General features: G+C 40.0%; 1 long non-coding RNA gene across 4 annotated transcripts; it reads right to left on the bottom strand.

Moving 5' to 3' along the window:
• Window positions 1-4676: 4676 nt before the first annotated feature.
• Window positions 4677-17645, bottom strand: LOC133385188 (uncharacterized). Of its 4 annotated transcripts, none has more exons than XR_009762809.1 (3): window positions 17455-17645; window positions 7599-7743; window positions 4677-5418 (listed from the first exon to the last, which is right to left on the bottom strand). It is a non-coding gene; the product is annotated as an uncharacterized LOC133385188 (long non-coding RNA). The 4 variants fall into 4 exon arrangements; XR_009762807.1 differs by having other exon boundaries at window positions 7599-7701; window positions 17447-17641; XR_009762806.1 differs by having other exon boundaries at window positions 7599-7701; window positions 17455-17637.
• Between the last annotated feature and the right edge of the window lie 20 nt (window positions 17646-17665).

Here is a 17665-nt window from a genome sequence, read left to right as displayed (position 1 = left end):
ACTATCTCACTGAAATCTGTATCTGTGGATTGCTAAACAGACATTTACATGTATTCAAAATGTCCATGAGTTGTATGTGTTCTGGCTTTCTCCATATGATGGTAGCCCCCAATTGCCTCTACAAAGAGCCAATCAGTGGGTGATGGTTAGGGGTGAGACAGCGAGCACATACATCCTATACACACATAAAATGCGTGTAAAAGGCTATTGTCACAGATGATGAAGCCTGTGACATTTAGAGATCTGTTTAATGTCTCCATGGATTCTGATCTTATTAAGGCCAATGAAGATTCCTCATTGATAGCAAACATTTGGCAATAGGATTTTTGTTTGTTTGTTTTGGCAAAGGATATGCATTGAGATAGCTATCCAATAGGTAGAAAGTGGAGATACTATAATCAAAAGGAGGAAGAATTGCATTTAGTAATTTGTCTTCTGAGGCTTTGATTGCTATGGAGATCTGTTTTAGATAAGTAACTTAGTTGTTCCCACACCTACTTAATTACAATGCTTTTGAGTAAGTATAGATTATTACAACATTTATAGGCAGCGTAGAGTGCAATACTATACATGTCTACTCAGTAGTAACTCTCATTGAATTCAGTGGGATTTACTCCCAGGTAAGTGGGTATAAGATTGTAGCCTTAAACTACAAGATATATTCAAGGCGGAGGTATCTGCCTTTCAGAGAGGATTTCAAATGACAATTTACATGTATTGTAATGCATTTTGTATCATTCAGAAGAAAGCTTTTTGTGTAAATGTTTCATATTAACTTATGTGTGAGGCTGCACTCTATATCATAGGACACATAGAAAGTTGCATTTCATCTACTCTGGCTGGCAGCTACTCTGTTCTTCATCAGCTCTGCTTCCTGAGATCCTTTCACTAGAGATGCCAGGAACTGACCCTCAGATGAAATCATGTGCTCTTTAGGAACATAGGAAATGGACCATTGGCCCATCTAGCTCAGTATTGTCTACACCAGTGGTGGCTCTCTAGGATTTCAGACTGGGGTCTTTCCCAGCCCTACCTGGAGATGCTGGGGATTGAACCTGGGAACTTATGCATGTAAAGTAGATGCTCCACTGAGAGATGCCCTTATCCTCCTCCAGATGCTGTAGTTGTGCATACTACAAAATGCCCAAAGTGCAGGCAGACCAAAGGTGAAAGTGGTGGCAAGACAGCTGCAGACATATGTATTTCAAGAACTTGATGTGCATTAGATGTCCCTCTCCCTCTTCAAAACAACTGTGTGGATGATGTACTCTTAGATCCCGCACATGCCTATATTGTTCTCATTTAATCCTACACATAAATATAGCCTCCAAATATCATAAAAATGTGGACGTTGCATGTGTAGCCTGATTTTGATGAATTAAAAATAGCCTTAAGAGACTGTGATTTTGAATGACGAAACACTGAGCAGGTGGTAATCATTTTGCAGAGGACCATTGTTCTGCTCAAAGTGCTGCCTGAAACTGAATAGTATTACTCAGCTGTGTAGGTCTGCTACTGCTGAGTAAACATGATGATGATTGTGCTGTAAGCTGCCTATTTTTTTGTAAAGATCTTTATCTGCTGAAAAAGAAAAGGATCTGTGAAAGGAGAAATAATTAGTGAGTTATATCTATATCGAAATGTGAATATATTATTTCCACAAAAAGGATTCTATATACTAAAATCACATGCAAATTCATATTTCTGACACTGTCATACACTGGGTTTAGATGGTCCTTTTGTTTGAGACCTTTGTTTTCATAGAAAAGCATTAAGGGTCAAGTGTTTTGCTAGAATTATAAAAATGTTTTTCTGATACTCTTAAACTTAGTTCTGAATATAGAGGAATGTTTTGTTAGAATGTCACATTGTGTTGCAATTGCACCATGTTATTCCTTTCCTATACAATTGGTTCACTGATGACAAATTTGTGTGACCTATTGGGCCTATAACAGATGTCATTATCATAGAGCTTATGATAACTTTCTGCAGTACGGTAGTCTTGTGTTCCGTGGAGAACCCACTGTGGGTTGACTTTGCTATTGAGCTGCATTGGCAGTTGATTCCCCAAAGCCTTTCCATGTAGCATTCAGTGTATGGCTTCATGCGGCTACCTTGCCATGGGTTATTGCTGCTGGAAGAAGAGACTGATTGAAAACTTATGCTGCCATAGCCTCAAATGATCATGCAAAAAAGTCCAAAGGTTATATTTATGCATTTGAAAGCTGGAGCCTGAAACTTTTTGCCCTTAATTGTTTTGAAATACCTAGCAGGTTGCATGAAGTATAAGTGAAGGCCCATTGTTTGATGGGTAGGTGAGAGAAAGGATTAAGTGTTCTGATCCTTTGTCTAGTCTCATTTCCCATCTTCTTCAACTGTGACCTATACTTAAGTCCATTTATTTTGTCCCACAGAATTTAGCAGGAACAACTGGGAAATAAGGCAGATTCTGTCTGCATACTCAGTGGAAGAGCCAGCATGGTATAGTGGGTATAATGTTGGACCATATATATGGAGAGCCCTGCAGGATCAGATCAACGGTCCATGTAGTCCAGCATCTTGCTTCCCACAGTGGCCCAACCAGGTACCTGTATTTAAGAATCTCTCAGTCACCGCATAAATAGCCCAATCCAGCTATTGCCCTCAAGAAGAGGTACTCAGCAGCATACTACTTCTGAACCTGGAAATTCCATTTAGCACTCATAGCTGGGCGCTAGCTGGAGACCTATCCTCTGTGACTGTTTCTAGTTCCCTTGGAAACGCCTCCTATGTCAATGACCAGCACTATATTTTGTGGCAGCAAATTAAAAAATAATAATTATGGTTTAGATCCTAAGATATGTTAATGGAAAGAATATTTCCTCTCTCCTTCTACCCCCTGAAGCCATCTGTGTTCCCCAAAAAGCCTTTCCAGGGGAGCTTTCCTGAACAATGCAGGATGGAGAGCAGGAGGCTGCAGGTAAAAGTTTCCTTTCATGAACAGTGCAATTCTATACATGCCTGCTCTGAAGTAGGTCTCACTGACTTCAAAGGAGTTTACTGCCAGGTAAAAGGGTGTAGGATTGCAGCCTCAATTAACTTGTCTTAGGCTCCAAGTCTAATTTTGGGTAATTCTCGTCTCCCCCAAGACCCCTCCCCCATGCCCACATCTCACATCTGAGCCTCTCACCCCCCAGAGAGGCTTCTATGGGAATGCATAGGAACACAGGAAGCTGCCTTATACTGAGTCAGACCATTGCTCCATCTAGCTCAGTACTGTCAACACTGACTGGCAACAACTGTCTAGGATCTCCTACCTGGAGATGCTGGGGATTGAACTTGGAATCTTCTGCCTCCAAAGCAGATGCTCTAACACTGAGCTATGGTCCTTCCTGCAGTTGTCTGCAGGGGAAAGAAGGGGATGGAAAAAAATTCTTCTGTGAATTCCTTAAGCTAATTCAGCTTAGTATCTTAGTATTGAAGCATTATCTAAGTTTCCAAATGACAGACTTTTTCCAAAGAAATGAAAGCAATAGACAAAAAACATTTCTAATATGTACATCTGAAGCCTGCATTTTCTTCACCTTTGCTTTGAAAAAAACTCTTAGGTATCTAAGCTAATAAAAAGGCTTTTCTCAGCAGAACTAAGGGAATTGTCACTCAAATAGAATAACAAGTGCTTCACAATATTTTCCACTGTTTTGAGAAGGTCCCCAAAGTAGTAGAGCAGACATAGGAGCCACATACGTTTCCCAATTACTTCACAAATGGCAGCACAGTATATAACAATGTAGGAATTTTTCGTTTTGATTCATTATGAAGAAATGAGAATGAGGCTCATTTAGACCTTGGATAGAGAGAGCTTCTTTCTCCTCTGGTAGCTCAAAACCTGAAAAATCAACCTAGAATATGGAAGAAATTGTGCAAAACTATAATAATCCTCTCTGTATTAATTGCCTTTTTCTTCTCTAACACCTACAAGCAATAACTTTTAGTGTGGAACTACACGTTACAAGAAATGGAGGGCTGCTGTGAAAGATGGCAATATTTCCTCCTTTCCATCTGTAACATCTAGGACAGGGCTCACCAATGTGGTGCCTGTGAGGTATTCCCTGGGACCCACGTGGCTCTGAGCACCCCCTCACCACCCCCTTGGTCATGAGGTGGTGAGGTTGGATACTTCCCCCCCCCTTGAAAAGTACATAGGGCTGAAGAAGGAAAGAGGAAGTTGGAAGAGTGATGCTTCATTTCCTGCTTCATTTTTCAGCTCTGTGTGCTTTTCAAGGCCCAGATTAATTCTACAGGATTTGATTTTTACCTAGATCCCTTGGAAAAGTAAAGTTGAGCGCACACACTTTTATTCTTTCTGTCTCTTCGGGGGGGGGGATCCAGGGGAGGGGCAACAGAAGGGACCAGAGGTGGCACCCACAGCACTGAGTGAAAAATCTAAAAGTGCCTATTGGCCTAAGCAGATTGTCAGCCCCTGATCTAGTACAACCTTACTCACATTCTGACTTCATTGCATTGTTAATGCTCTTCTCTTCCTCCTCCCTCCCAGCAGTCAATAAGAATTAGGAACAGGAGAACAGTCCATGTTCCTTGTAATCTTTAGTTCTGCTCTCAATTTAATGTGGAGTTTAGTTTAATTTGATTCTCGGTATTGCTGCCCTCTGAGAAATGAAGACCTTGCACTAGGACAAGTTTTTTGTCTTTATTTTTAAACATTATCCATGTTATACGTTAAAAAATAAATAAATCTTAATGTCAAGAAGAAAACACATAAAGGGTGCCCAAAGGCCACAGCTAGAAAAACAAATGCCTTCACAATGGCACAATTAAGGAGGGAGATGGTTTTCTTCTGTGAGAGACACATTGTAGAAGCACATGCTGAAGAAGACTCGCCAGGAACTGGCTGAGGCTAGTACAATTAGTCCCATACTTCAGTGAGTAACAAAATCACCTATGGTTAAAAATAAGCCCTCATGCTACATGTGAGGTGCACTTTCATACATTTCCCAGTCCTGATTCTGCGCTTGGAGCCTCAGCTGCTGTTGTACAGCTGTTAGTCTTTTGGCACTGGCCAGAAGGACCAAGCTCTGGTGTGACCTTGCAAGCAGCTGCCGCCAATGTGTCTTTGCAGGGAGGTCTTTTTCCACTTCTCTGAATGTTCTCTGGATAAAGGTAGTCAGTATAATTTTCTCGCTGCCTGGTAACAATATTGCTGATCATCATAGAAAACAGGAGAAAGCCAAAAAACCCTACAATAATCAGGATGAATAGAGAAGCAGCAATCTCCTCCTGTTCTTCAAGATATGGGTTTGTGTAATTACAGCATCCTTTCCTGTTCCTCTCTTGGACATAGGTATAAACCAATTTCTTCAGCACAGACCTTACTTCAGTGGGGTTGGGGTTGATGTTCATTTTATTGTGCCACTCAGGCTGCAAAAGAAAAGAAAAAAGAACATTCAGTCTAATGGTTGACAATAGATCTCTTCTCGATTACATCAAACCAGCACACCAAGTATTCAGAAACCATTTATTTTCCAAGACTTCCTTAATGAGTCAAACTTGAGATACAGCATTATTGCTGTGTCACCTATAATGAAAATAACATGGTCCCGTTCCCTTGTCAAACTGGTGATGCCAGTAGAAAATCATATTACTTTAGATTGCCTCTGTCCTTTGAGTCCAATATCTAACAATTATAGATTTATGGCCATTATTTGTCTCCCTGTATCCTATGACATCCAAAAGAAAATAAAGCAGGAAATCTATGTGATGCATTATCTTTGCTTTGTAAGCAGAAATGTCACTAGTTTCTACAATTGCAATGTTCCATATAGGAGCTGCTTCCTTCTTTGTCCCTTAGCGCCCACAGAAACTTCTTTTGCTATTTATTTTCTTTTTCAGATACAGTACTAATAATGATCATCATAATGTACCTCCTTTTATCTAACACCATCAAAATTAATTATGTCATATCCCAGTTTATGCTATCTGTGGATCCAGATGTACATACAAAGTACTGATAATCCAGGACCAACATGCAGATGTTCAGACCACATAACCCTGTCATTTAAAGATCACGAAAGATATGCTAGGGAAAAAAACAATACTATTCATTCTAAACATGGAAACATAAAGTTCCCATGACAGATTTATTTACATTTAAGAGAAGGTGTTAGACTTACAGTAATATTAAACAGGAGTTTCCTTTGGATGATAGTGAGATATCAAGATCAATGCAAACTGCCGCTTTGGCTGGGCTTCTTCCTCTTCCATTCAGCCATCTTACCCTATCCCATATACAATGTCTTTCCCTCAGGTCTCCAGCAGCTGTTTTGTATCATCTGTTCTCCTGACTCTCTGTAGAACCTTACTTTTGATTATGGACAGCAAGGCATTTCCTTCCATCCACCTTTTTTTTAATTCTTTTTTGTAAAGTCCTGAGGTGAGCTATCATTGGCCATGTGAAGATGCAGGAACATCCTGTATGATTCAGTTCTGCTATCCCTGGCAACTCACCTTCCTCCTCCTCCACCTTTTGTATTATTATACTTTAATGGCAGTGTTTACTCTGCCATGAGGCTTGTGACTGGTCCGGCTGGAATCCCAGCACCCATTAATATTCAAATGGCGCCTGTGATCCATGAGTTGAAGGAGTGAGTTTTCCACTTCATACATCAGGGATATTTCACTGTAACAGTCATAGAGTTGCAACAGCAGCACTGGTGGCTAGAACCCATGGAGATGAGTAGGATGGAAGGCAGAGAGGCCAACAGTAGGCAGAGCCAGAGTTAATCACAGGCAGAGCTAACTTTTGTCCCCATCCTCCTCTCTGCTGAGTTCGACAAGGGCAATACTAAGGAAGAGGAAACTGCCAGCCAGTGCCACTCCCCTGGATAGGTTATAAGTACGAAGGCAAGCAGGTGGAGGCTGGCTGAAGGCAGGCTGAATTTGTTGGAGGGTCAGTGCCCCCTTTGCCCTAATGGACCAGCCACCATTGAACAGCAGATATGAGCAATATGCATTTATCTTGTAGTGAAAATAAGCCATGGCAAGAATGGAGCCACAGCAAGTCGTCATTGTAGGATATAAAAGGAGAAGGGGCCTCAGTCTAGACCTTGCTCCTGTCATTACACTTGTGGCAGTGAAGCATTGCCACAAACATTATGTGTGTGGGTCAGGGAAGATGGAGGAGAGAGACAGATCTGGAGGACAGAGACAAGTGAGAGAGGAAAGACTTGGAGGGCAGGAGAGGGTAAGTTCATGGGAGATTGTAAGGAATGGTGGTTAGAAAGGAGGGACGAGTGAGGCTGGGGATAATGACTGTGGAAGGAGAAGTGGGGATTGAGTTAGAAAGGGGAAGGAGTGAGGTTGGAGTAAGGATTGTGTAAGGGAGAGAAAAATTGAGAACAGAGTCAGCATGTGTGGAAGGAGTTTCTCACACAGTCTATTCATTTGGGTGTATGATGTACATAGTCACTGTGCATACTATTTGTCAGACAAAATGCTGGGTCCAGGCCTCTAGTTACAAAGTAAATAAAAGCACACTGAAAGGCACGTGAAAAGCACGGCATCTCTGTTCACAAATAAGATACTATTTCAGTGACGGTTACCTAGGATTAGCTGAGCTGTTGCAAGGATCCAGATAATTGTTTTATCTCTTGGCATGGATGAACCATGTACTGTGGAGTAAATTCTTTCTAGACTTTCTTTTCTCTGAAAAGTAGAATATAGTCTGTGAACCCCAGAAAGGTTATCCTGGTGCAACAAACAAAACACAGGATTTTAATTTATGTTTCAGCAAATTATCCCAACCATATTGCGCATCATCAAGACTGGAGAGTTGTAATTCCTTCTCCAAGCTGCCTGATCATGTGGAGAAGATCCTGAATATTACATCATCATCATAACCGGAATGGTTCCAATCCCCATGCTTAATTCACAATGTCCCTAGCAAGACAGATTGCTAGCTCTGTATATACTGGCTCTGTGCTAACCGAACACACACTCTTAGGTGAGAAATTAAATCTGAATTCCCCTATCATTTTGGTATCAAGGAAGTCTGGTGGTGGTGTGGGAACTGGGACTGAATTTTATGCACGTAGTTTATAAGAGCACAACACTGTGCATGGGGCCCTGGTCTGATTTGGGCCCTGTTCCGGTTCTTGATTAGACATGCATTTTGGAGTGAGGCAAGAGCTGCACACAAGAGAGTCTGCCTGTGTGTTTCCTTCTCCCCTTGTTCTCACTGTCGGACGACCATCACTTTGACCCTGGGGCAATCTGGGGCTGAACACCTGAGCTGGTTGAATCCCTGGTCTACCCAAATTGGCCTGATTTGTTTTAGAATCTGAGATTCAGACGGATCTGGTGCACAGCCCTACAAATAACTGCTTATAGTCAGACGAGCATAATTATTTTTCAATTATCTACATCTAAACCAGACGTGTTACTCTCTCCCCCCCCCCATTTACCTTCTTCTGACTCTGTTAGTATTGTCTTGAAGCCATGTCAAAGCAAGGGCAAGAGCAAGGCGGAATGCCTCCCTCCCTCATTGTGAGCTCTTTTAAATAGGAAGTAACTTCGAAGAACAACAGCACTGTCTGCTGTGCGGAGTGTGAACTCTTTTCGCCTCTGAAGTGAATACTGTTTGTACTTTGTTCCTGTTTCAATTCCCTCTCAAAACCACTGAAATTCCTCCCAGCTTCATAGCCTGTGAATTGGATGGTGAAGTTGGGTATATGTTTTACGTTTTTTAATCTTTTATTTTTATCTTTTAAGTTCTTTTATTCTCACTTTCTTATATATGTATGTTTGTATGTGTATGCATAATGCATGTTATGTATGTGCATAATGCATTTTATGTATTTTAATAGTATTTTATGCATTTTAATTTACTGTAATGTTTTGTGTTTTTATTGTGTATTTTATTATATAGGTGTGCGATTTTATTGAGGCCGCCCTGAGTGCCCTATTGTAGGGCAGAAGGGTGGGATATCAATATTTTAAATAAATTTTAAAATAAAGAAATAGGGCATTTCAGCTCTTCCCGAGGAATATAGGATGCTACCTTACACCAAGTCAGACCACTGGTTCTTCTTGCTCAACATTGTCTACACTGAGTGACTCTCCAGAGAGCCTTTCCCTGCCTTACGTGGAGATGCCAGGGATTAAAACTGAGACCTTCTGCATGCAAAACATGGACTCATAGAATAGTAGAACTGGAAGGGCCCTATAAGGCCATCGAGTCCAACCCCCTGCTCAATGCAGGAATCCAAGTTAAAGCATGTGCACTAACACTGAGCTACAGTTCACCAATGGTATTTTTAATCTAATCAATAATATAGCAGGTAATACATTCTGTCATAATATTGACAAACATTTTATGCCAGTTTACTTTCAAGATCCCCCACACCCCAAAAGATGCTGTGAATTGTAGTTTGGTGAGATACGGAAAACAGTCTGTTAGTGCTAACACAAAAAAATTGTTTTTAGGGTTCCCTGGAAAGAGGACCATTACACATTTTAAAGTTTATATTGTGTGGATATAATCCTTAGCCTAATAACTAAGAGGAGTTGTCTCCCGTGTTACAGAGGTCTTACTGGCCTCAACGAGATGTAGGGCATTTATTGTTGTCTGCCGCATGCTGTGGAACACTCTTCCAGCAGAGATTTAGACTCACTTTTGACTTTCAGGTGTCTCTTGAAAACTTACTTATGCTGACAGGCCTATGCACTTGTTTAAGATTTTCTTGAGTAGCCAGTCTTTTTAATGATTGCTCTGTACTGCTTTTAATTTCTTTTTAATGTAGCTGTACAGTGCCCTGATGTTTTGCGAGAGGGCAGTATATAAATACTTTTATAAAAACAAACAAACATGCTTCCCCACAACTAGTCTATTGTTTGATATGTTGGAAACGTCTGAAAATGTAGGACTTTAGGAAAGAAATTCTTGTTTTAGTGGGTTTCCAGAAAACTGGCATAAGTCAAGGAGGAAAAGAGAACATACGAACAACCAGTTGGGTGAGTATGTACAGTGTGTTGAAAGACTCTGTCATCAGATCAACTGAACAATCTAGCTAATCTGAAAGACTAGCATTCTCAAAAGACTTCTTGACAGATCTATACCTCTGTGCTAAAGGTCTGGAAGAAAAATGAATCCAAAGGTCTGATAATTTACAGCAAAATCCTAACCATGTTGAATGTCCTATTGAATTCAATAGGGCTAGCCACAAGAATTATTGCATTGATTTTACTTATTATAATGGTAGCACTTCTGTCCCAATCCTAATGTTCCTTTCACACTGCAGTCCCTATTACATTATGGAACTGTGGCTTTCTGACCAATATACTGTGCCACGTCAAGCTAAATTTCATTCACACCAATGGACGTGGGTGTGACACTATAATGAAAGTCATACATGCCACTGCTCCCCCACCCTTTCTGCACATGCATATTTCTGTTCCCCCGTAATTCCCCCATGAAAATGGCAGGAAAGAACTATATGTTGATATACTGCCCCAAATTTCATCACTTTATTCCTGTAATTTTCTGGATTACTGGGGTTGCAAACAGATTTTTTTCTGCAAGCAATTAAAACAGATATGAGCACTAAACTTCCACTACATTCTGCTAGATTTCCAAAAGTGGCTTTTACGTTGTGTGAAAGATCAAATAAAATGCAGAAGTTATCAAGTAAGGAAACGTCAAAAAAACAGAATAAACTGCTGTCTTAATGCAGCCTAGGGCTTACTTCCAGGTAAACAGGGTTAGGATTACAGCCCTACTTGTTTATGGACAGAGATTACTATGGCAGTGTTGTGTGCAAACAATTATTTGTATTTTCACAGCTACAGGAGCATCTTATATCTGGGATGGGAGTTATGAGCAAAGTTGTTTGGTTCTGTCCCCTACCAGCACAACCTCCAGCTTTGCCTGCCTTCTATCAGGAAAGCTCTTTATTTATTTTAACATTTGATACTTCTTTTCAAGGGAGGGGAGTATCCTTCACAAAGCAGTTTAATACTATATATATTTAAAACCATGTTAAAATCCCAACCATTTTAACACATTATTTAACACCGTATTAGGCAGGTGCCATCTCTGCTATCTTTTTGGCGCCTTTTGAAGACTTTCCTCTTCTAACAAGCCTTTTAAGTTGAGACCTATCTCAGTCTGCGTCTGTGTTAGAATTGCTTTTAATTTGTTTTCTTTAATAATATGTTTTAAACCCTTTTTAAAAAAATATGTTTTTAAAGCCTTTTTAAAGATGTTTAACGTTCTTTTGTTTTAATGTATTTTAAGGTCTTTTTATGATGTTTTAATGTGTTTTTAGCATTTCTGTTTGCTGCCCTGGGCTCCTGCTGGGAGGAAGGGCGGGATATAAATCAAATAATAAATAAATAATAAATAAAATAAATAAAAACCAGCAAAAGATAATGCTGGGCAAGGGGTTTTGTAGGACAGCAGCACTGACAATTAGCAGCCCAATGTGGGGAGTGGGGGACTCAGGCAGGTCTTCCTTCTCACCTTCTGGGTGTGTGTGGGGTAGACAGAATGGGTTGCCCTTCACCCAGCAGGGTCTGGTCACCCTGATAGCTACAGGCCTGGCCTGACATTCGATAGCTAGCTCCTGCACCTATGGTTTTAATAATTTAGTGAAATAGTTCGACCCAGCACTAGTTTTTGTGTGTTATTTCAGCTCTCGGCCATAAATAAGTTCTTTCTGAGTTGTCACAAGAAAGCAGGGCCCCAGTACTGTTTGCAGTCTTGTTTGCATGGCAGCTTATTGGATTGTGCTCTAAAAAGGTTGCAGCAGCAGGAGTAGCTCCCCACATACTTAGTACAAAGACATGCATGGGAACGGGGAGTAAGACGCAAGCAAGGTATGCAACTGTAGGGGAGGAAAGGAAAGCAGGGGAATAGAAGGAAAGACAGAACATGAACAATGTGGCCTGCTGAGTGCAAGGGAAGGGCTGAGGGTAAGAATATGAGAAGCCCTCAGTGCTGTTGTTGGGCCTCCTGGCCTTTGTTCTTCACACAAACCCACATCAGTCCTCCTTCCTTCCCACTGAAGGCGCCAGGTAACATGACCAGGAAACGAGAATGAAGGGTCAAAGGTAACATTTTTATAAGTAATACTAATAGTCAAGTAGGAACAGAGAGGTAGGAGATTAGAAAGGGAAGCTACTAACTGGCTGTGAACACACTAGTCACCTAAAGCAAAGCATTTCTATTAGCCACACCTGGAGGGGGAACAGGTTGATTTGCTGATCAATTGCAAAGTCTCTTTGAAGCTGATTTTTTTAAAAAAAACTCAAGCTGATCCGACCAGGTTTTACAATAAAAGAGGGCGGGGTTTGACTAGCATGGTGTGCCCCCATTTTCAGAAGAGAGAGGTGGACAAACACAGGAACCAGCAGAACAATGAGTGTGTTTGTACCCTAGGAGGAGGAAGTGAATGTAAAAGGATTAGGGAGGAGGGAAACTGGATATTTGGGGTTAGGAATAGGATAAAAGTTGTGTGAAAGGAGAGCGGGAGAAGAAATGACAGAAGATGAGTAAAAATATTTTGAGAGGCATGGTGGTGGTGGGGGAAGAAAATAAAAAAATCTTAGAACCTCTGAATAAGCAAATTCTGTTTAAAATGGGAAGGCTGAGTTATGATGTCTCTAGAGATAAGAAAAGCTGAACTATGGACCTTGCTCCGATAAGGAAATGCTGGCAAAAGATTTAGTAATTTCCAAAGAGGGTCAACTATTTATGCTAATCTCTATTTGCATCTGCCACCATTTTGATATTGCTGTCACATCTGTAACACCATTTTCCTCTTTCAACAAGCCTTTTAAGTTGAGACCTATCCCAGTCTGCATCTGTGTCAGAATTGTTTAATATGTTTTTAACCCTTTTTTAAAGTTGTTGTTTTTTTAAAATGTTTTTAATGCTGTTTTGTTAATGTATTTTAAGATCTGTTTTTATGATATTTTAAAGTGTTTTAGTGCTTTGTTTACCACCCTGGGCTCCTGCTGGGAGGAAGGGCGGGATACAAATTAATTAATTAAATAATAAATAAATAAATTTTGTGTCTGATGGGCCTTAGTACTTTTAGCCTTCTCTGGACCCTGGGGGTAGAAAGTCTGGGAGCCCCTGTTATAAACAATATTAATGGCTACACTTTTTGACAAATTCAAGAGAAAATGTGTAATTGATACAAACTTCTAATATGCTAATATGAAGAATCAAGTAGCTGACATTGTAAGTATGTTAAGGCTGGAATCCTAAATGCCCTTACTAGAGAATAAGCTCCACCAAAGGCAGTGAAACTGGGTAAACACAGATTGCACTGTTAGAACTTTAATGAAGAGGTAATTCTTGGTATGGCAAACCTACAGAGACCTGTTTTGACTAGAATCCTGGGGCTTTTCTTATCAATCAAGGAAATACTGTACAGTATCATTTCAAGTTGAGGGTACAAGCAAAAATACTAGGGAAAAAATACTTTCTCTTTCAAACCAACAGCTCTTGAGGACAAAGAAAATAAGCAAGTAAACGAAAGTTTACGCAGCACTAGCAACAACTCCAGTTATGGGCGATGCAGTAATTTCCAGCATGCTACATTATTTGATAAAATATTGGCTAAGTCTGTTTTAGTGAATTACATGTGGGTGGGGGTTGTATTTGGTGATGGTGGTTAATTTCAGTGCATATATATCTATGAACAAATTCTGGATTTCACAAAACTGGAGATATTACCTCCTAAATATGCAGAAATTGTTATGCGTAATGAATTTTCACCACTATTAGCAGGAGAAAGGAGAAAAGTACTACTGGATACAAATCTCCACTAATGTGTAATATTCTTGGGAGGGATATCTTTGTATCCAAAATGGGATTGAACACCTTTCTTTGAATCTTATAATAACTAAAAGTGCATATTGTGGAGAGGGGTTTCAGCCAAACCTTGCAGCCACGCTGATTATGTCTCCACTTTCCTTAGATAAAATTTAATTACCAAATCCCATCAAGTCTATTCCCAACCTTCTCATTATGACATTGAAGATACTGGGTGAATTCATATATGAACGCTCACTACTCATCTCATTTTTTATCCCACTTTTCTAAATGCACAAAGCAGGTCAACGCCCATTGCAAGTATTATTTCTTTTTTTTAAAAAAAATGACAACAACAAATAGCTAAAAAATCCATAATAATTAGCAGCAATATAAAGAGCAAAAATATAAATTTTAATAGAAATCATGCTTGCAATGAATGATCTTGCAAATGTCTGTAGGTCTGCTGGAACAAAAATGTTTTCAAAAACTGTAAAAGTAGATCAACAGGGAGTCTGATAGCTCTCCCTCAGGGAGGGAATTCCACACTTACAGGACTTAGATTTTAATGGTATTGTATTGATTTGTCATTTTGTGTTATTTTGCTTATTTTATACATCGCCCAGAGCGACTGGTTAGCCAGCCAGATGGGCAACTAAGAAATCCAATCAATCAATCAATACCACCAAGAAGGCCCATGGCACTGACAGTTCAGTCTTCCACAGTGATAGGACCTCCAAAGGCAATCTCAATGCTTAGTCAGGTAACCTGGACCTAGGCTGTATTGAGCTTTAATGGGGCTTTAAAAGTAAGAGAACCAAACTATGAGGAGAGGGTTGCAGTAATCCAAACTAGAAGTAACTAGTGCACAACAGACTGGCAGGAGGGAGACATATCAGATTTCTCCACTTATGATCACAGCTGGCAAAGCTATAAAAGGTACTCCTGGCCATGGATGTCACCTTAGTAGCCAGGGTCAATGCTGTGTCCAGGAACACCTGGAATCTACTTGATTCTTCAGGTGGAGTGCAACCCAGTACAGGACATGATTGTATGCCATCTGCAAGATCTACAGATCCCCAATCGAAAGCACATTTGTTTTGTCTGAAGGTTTGGGTTGTTTGCTGTCATCCATGCCAAGATTGGCTCAAGAGTTTTCACCACCTCCCCAGGGTCAGATTATAGAAATGAGAGGTAGAACTGTATTAGTCTACTGATGGTATTTCACCCCCAAAACCTTAAGTATCATTTTCCATATTTTTTCACATCACTTCAAGTACAAAATATTTCAAGTGGACAGTTCACATGTTCCACTACTGCAAGTCATCAAGGTCAGGCGTATGCTCATGTGAGCACTTTTTCATACCAAGCTAAGAGCCTTTTGTTTGAATTGGATTTTTAAAAGCATAAATCACAGCTCTGCATCTGGTGTTAGAACCTGAGAAGTTCTCTCCAAACTTGGTTTACCTTATCTGAGTTACTATGTTTTATGACAAAGCAAATTCCCATACAAAGGAAGGGCGAGAATTTCAATTCAGTTTGCATTTCAAGCTGAATCTATCAAATTCACACTTTCCAAAACAATATGAGAACTGAAATACAGCCATCCTTCAAAATGTGCACTTATCCAAATTTTGTGATGCAGTTCACTAACCAAATCATGTTTACAAAAATGCATATATTAGGGGAATGGATGCATAAATATGAATATAAGAGTGACAATAACATGCAAAAATGCATTAGATGACAAGGAATGGCTTGCAAAAATGTGTACATTCATCAAAACTGCCTATGAAAATGTGTTTATTAGGAGAAATTTGCACTAAAATGATGGAGAATTCTCATGATTTTAAAAAAATTAGCAAATTGCTGCAAAAATGTGGAGAACTGAATTTAAGATTGGAAAAAGGAGAAGCTGAGAGAACCAAAATTGACATGTCTTTTAATCCCTAATACAGAAGTAACAATGCAGGTCAGAAATTTAGCTTTTATGAACCCGAAAATCTCAACATCCTTCCAAAGCATGACAGAGTTTTTAAAAAAGCTTTTCTGAAGTGGAATAAAGCAATATTATTTTTCTTATGGATACATTATTTGAATATCTTAATTTATTTGAAAAGCCTGTAGACAAATCAATCTTCCCTGAGGTTGAGGGGCTGGGGGAGGGAAAGAAAGAAAAGTTATTCCTTTCTCTCCTACCTTCATACAGCCATTCCTGAAAGTGGAGGCAAGTGCAAAGTCCATTTAAAACAAAGCATGTAAAATAGTATACAGATTTTATTAAAATACTTACAGTTCATGCTTGTGTATGAGATGTGAAGCACTGTCCTGCCTGAGGTAAACTTAATGTAAGCCTTAGACTGACTCTATCAAGAGTACTTAAGAAGAGAGGAGTGGCCTCTTTTTCCTGATGGCAAACAAATATTCAAGGAAGTGGCCATGTGACAAAAGTCAAAATCCCAAGCACACTTACTCATAAGAAGGTCCAACAAATATCTGTGAGGTGGACTCATTGACAAGGTTTTTAAAGGATTTTTGCCAGAATGTCTTCCACAGAAATGTAATAAGATGTTTGTGGTTTTTTGGAACTGGAGCCATAATAAAAGGGGGTTACTGGGCCTTGTCTTCCAGATATCAAGTAAATACATTCCTCAGCATAATTTTCATCTTGATTTCCTTCATACAGGGAATGTTGTAGCCCAATGTTGAATTGTAAATGGATTAGAATTTGTTGCTTAACAAGGAATGTTTCACATAGTACAACAGTGCATGCCTCAGCCATAACTTTCTGTGGTAGATTTGTTTCTTTCTCACCTCATGTAAATAAATACTTTCATGATTCTTACTTTTACCTCAGGGCAAAAGAGTCATAGAAAAGGAAGAAAGGAACATTGTTACACGACTCTAAGATTAAGTAACTCCAGGATGCTCCCTCCTGTCACAAGCTTTTCCTGCTTCCTGCACTGGGCGTGGATTTAGTTTGCACGTTCCTCAAATCAGTGCACGTTACACCACTTTGTTTATACACCCATTTCATGACTAATTCACAAGATACTTGCTGAAACTAGGCCTATTAGTTTCCACAGAAGCTGCATCAACCTGAACAAAGTTTTGTTCTTGAGGTATAAAGTGTTCACTAATATAGTGCTCACTAATGACCAAACTATATGTTGTATCAAACGAGCTTTTAACTAACATGCTTAGAACTGGCCACATCTTTTTCTTTAGAAGAACCCAACTCTCTCTCTCTCTCTCGTGTGTGTGTGTGTGTGCGCGTGTGTGCACATGCGCACGTGCGTGTGTCATGATACTGCCATTCCTGACAAGAGACTAAGGATGGGACAGAAATTCATATCACATTTAAAACCAAATGTATCAAATTCACACTTTCCAAAACAATATGAGAACCAAAACACAGGCATCCTTCAAAATTTGCACTTAACTGAATTTTGCACTTATCTGAATGCAGTTCTCCTGTCAGTCTCTGCTGGCTGCACCAAGATGATTATTTACAAGTGTAAAACAATTAGCCAGCAGCTACCCAAGCAGGGCCTTGGTTATAAAGCAGTTAAGGCTGGAAGAGAATGCAGGTAAGCAAGGGGGAGGGTCAAGGGGTCTCAGTTCACATACCAGTTTACCTTTCAAAAGGCAAAGTCAGTCAACAAAGCAAAAGTTCAATATTCCCACAGGGTAATCCAGGTTTCAAGATTCCACAGGATACGGCTGGTGGGGGGTCTGATGCTGGTGCCCAACATTGCTTGCAGCAGAGACCTCTCCCAGCCTTTTAAGCTCCCCTCCCTGGTTCAGGTGCTAGCAATCAGCCCTCTGACTCATGGGAGCTTGTAACCT

The sequence above is a fragment of the Rhineura floridana genome, chromosome 5, assembly GCF_030035675.1.
Source record: "Rhineura floridana isolate rRhiFlo1 chromosome 5, rRhiFlo1.hap2, whole genome shotgun sequence".
Lineage (NCBI taxonomy): Eukaryota > Metazoa > Chordata > Lepidosauria > Squamata > Rhineuridae > Rhineura > Rhineura floridana.
Note: the sequence above shows the minus strand (reverse complement) of the source record. Positions and strands in the feature narration are given on the sequence as shown.